Source organism: Vombatus ursinus, unplaced genomic scaffold (assembly GCF_900497805.2).
Source record: "Vombatus ursinus unplaced genomic scaffold, bare-nosed wombat genome assembly UNPS02008614.1, whole genome shotgun sequence".
NCBI lineage: Eukaryota > Metazoa > Chordata > Mammalia > Diprotodontia > Vombatidae > Vombatus > Vombatus ursinus.
In genome coordinates this window covers 1,275,617-1,279,538 of record NW_020948392.1, presented here as the reverse complement: position 1 = coordinate 1,279,538, position 3,922 = coordinate 1,275,617, and positions in this window count along the sequence as shown.

The window sequence follows — 3,922 nt, the reverse complement described above, 5'->3', positions numbered from 1 at the left end:
AGGAAAAGAAAAAAAGAAAAAAAGAAAGAAAAATTAATTGAGAAACTAGAAAAGTTCTAAGTAAAGTGAAGAAATGCTATTTGGAACTTTTATTATGGAAATTATTAATATAGAAATAAGTTAAAAAAACAAAGGTACAGAGATTTTCTAAGATGAGACAATTATCCCTATTTCTAGATAATGTTTTGCTTAGAAAACTGAAAGTCATTAAAGAAATTATGTGAGATAATAGTTTCATTAAAGTAGCAGTACAGAAAAAGTCCATAATAAAACATAATATTTAATAAAATGACAATAGATTATGAACTCCTTGAGAAGAAAGAGTGTCTTTTGCTTTAATTTTTTTTTATATTTCCAGTACTCATCACAGTGCCTGACATCTAATAAATGATTGATGACTAACTGTAGTGACAGAAAGTAACCCAAAAATCCTGAACAAAAAAGAAAATAAGACAACAATTGTTACAAGACCCCTCAAAATAATGGACTCATATTAAGAAACTGTAGAATGGCACAACACAATTTTAGTCAATTTCCATCTATATTTCTTTTTTAATGAAAAATCGACTAAAATTTAGTCAGAAATCTGAGTTCTTAATTTTTTTTCAAATGAGAGAATAGTGAATTTACAACATGTGACAAAGACTCCATAGCAATAGAAGTTCTTAAATAGAGATGCAGAACTCAAAAATATATCTCTGGGGAAAAACCTGGCAGATTAAAATTAAAGTACATTAGTGTTGGAAGGACACATGACTTCTAAGCATACATGTCAAAAGTGATTTACTTTGAGGATAGGATTCAGAGAGAGAATTTCAGGATCACAGATCTTCCAGAAGAAAAAAAAAACTAGTGAATTGAAAAACTGAATTATGAAACAGACAATAAAATAACATTTCTTCAGAAGAATTGAAAATAGAAGACAAAAAATAAGCTATAGAAGCCACAAATCACCAATAGAGAGAAAATTAAAACTTAAATAATCAAGAAATGTAAAGGTTAAAATTAAAATTTCAATATTAAGCAAATATAAAAAAAATCAGTGACAAGAGCCTTCAAATACACAGGGTGGAGGGGAACTATTCAAATAGTTAGAATGACCGCTTTTTTAGGAGAGAATAAGTATATGCAATATTATATTTCAGAAAAAGACCAGGATACATATTAAAATAACATATCCTGAAAGGTTGAATGTATTTTTCAATGAAAATAGATGTAATTTCAACAAAAGGGAGTAATCTGAATCGTACCTCCAAAAGATATCAGAGGTGAGAAGCTATTATACTAGCAAACACTTCAAGAGAGAAATATATATAGAGAGACATAATTACATTTAACAGTACATTTAATAGTTAATTACATTTAACAGTATGTTGATATATTGGGTAGAATGCCAACCTTAGAGGCAGGAAGACCTGAGTTCAACTCCTACTTCTGACCCTTATTGAGAAAAATATTTTCTGAATGTTCAGAAGTGAATAAATCCAAATAAAATTTTGTGCCTATTTCATTAATACATATGGATGCAAATATTTTATATAAGAAAATCTTAGCAAAGAGACTACAGAAATACTTCCAAATACTATTCAATATAACATAATTGGATCCATATTCAAGATGGATGCAAGGATGCTATAATAGCAGTTCAAAATTATCCTAAATAATCATATAAATAAAATGCACAATTATAAAAATACATGTTAAAAAAACCTTTGACAAAATATGAAATTCATGCCAAAATGCTAAAAAGCATACTGTGAGAATATTCTTATTTAGTATGATTAAAAAATCTATCTAAAACCAAGAATCAGAATTACTAGAAACAATTAAAAGCTAACCACTTTCTCAGTGTAGGGACAAAGCAAGTATGCCCACATTTCTAAAATACTGCCTGCCTACTATAGGTATTCTAGAATACTTAGGTATGGTAATAAGGAAAAGAAAAAGTTAAAAGCATAGACAAATACACCACAATAAACAAAAAAGAAAGAGGAAATAGCTTTCACAGTTGTGGAAAAGGAAAAATTCTGAACTAAACAAGAGACAAATAGGATCACAAATAATTTCAGTTGCATAAAAGTAAAAGGCTTCTGCACAAATAAAATCAATGCAACCAGAAAATGAAGATAAATGATTTAATGAGGAAGAAAATGTCCACCATCATTTTGCTTTTCTCATTTGGCCTTATGACTTCATGGCTATTCAGCACTACTGGTATGGAACCTCCTTCAACCAATTAGTCATAGCAACTGTTCTGCAATGGCTTAAAAAGTTGCCTTACTCACTGACAGGTTAAGTGACTTGGCCCAGGTTTGCACAGTCATTATGTGTCAGAAATAGTACTTGCTTAGTACTTTACTTAGTACTTCTAGTAGTATCTAGTACTTAGTAGATACATTGTTAAAGACATGAAGTTTTCAAAAGAAGAATGGAAATTATCAATCACTACATTAAACATTATTTAAATTGTAACTGACAAGAAAATGCAAGAACTAAGAAGAGAAATTAAAGTATCTCTGAGTTATTGTTTTTACCACATATCCTTAAAAGAGTAAAAGATGACAAAGGACACAAAAAATAAGTGTGTGGGAGAGAGACTATTGGAAAATTGGAACAATAGTAAATTGTTGGTGGACCCAATTGCTCTGGAAAAACAATCTGTAATTGTTTTTGTAATTGTGTAATTTTGTAATTATGAGAAAAATCATTAAACATATTTTGTTCAGTGGTTCCTCTATTGTGCATATACATCAATGTAGTCAAAGATAGGAACAAAAACCAACAATCAATATTTATTAAGTGCTTACTATGTGCTTGGATCTCTCTCCATATTTATATGTGTGTATACGTACACACACATACATATATGTATATATACACATATATTAATACATATATGTGCATATGTATAAACATATATATGTATGTCTATATTGTATATACACATGCACTTATATATATATATATATTTATATGTATGTGTGTGTGTGTATTCCAAAAATTTCATTTGAATTTAAGTTAAATTAAAAGATGTTTATTAAACATGCATAAAAGCACTGTACTAAATGTTTAAGATACAAATAGAAAGGGAAGTCCCTGTAATCAAGTAGCTCACATTTTAATGGAGGAAAATTACACATATTGGAGATTTCAGCTGCAAGTCAGATGAAAAGCCCTGATAGTACTTAGGGACTGACAGCAAAGTAAGTGGAAATGTGTCTTTTTAAAATGTTATTTTCACTTATAAAATCAACTGATTTTTTTTTAACCATTTGAAAATGCATCTTTAGGAACTGTGACTGCTGAATATAAGGTAGGGGAGGGAGAAGGATTTCCTGTACTGGCAGAAGCAGTGGCCAGATCACATCTCCACAAGACTTAACTCCCTGGATGATGGCTTCTTGGGCTCAGGGTGCTAAACTATCTTTATCAAAGTCTGAGGAGAGAGATGGTCAGGGTGGTTATGTGGCTTTGACTCTCCCTCAGGGTATCTGGCTAATTCAACAAGGTTGGCTTGTATACTTTTTGAATGGCAGTTTGGTAAGCAATTGACGGTGATGGGTGTGCCCTTCTCCAGAGGAGCAAGTCATTCTTATAATTTGAGTTGTGCTCCAAACATCAAAATTCAATCTTAATCAGATGTGGATTTCTCAGATCAGTTTTCCTCTTCTGTGTTTGGTTCACGCAATGCAGAGCAGTGATTCAAACACCACCTCTGTCCTTATGGCCTTCAGTTTCTTGACTAAGACTTCATTTGGCAATTTTTTAAAATTTTTTATCTATATCACTCTTCCTTGTGTGGCAGTTGGTCAGTGACTGTTATTGGTAGTTGTGAGAATTGTAGTTTCATTCAACACAGAGAATGTACTTCCTTGGCTGATAGCACTGGGATGGAAGCAGATACACTTGTCTGGAGAATGTT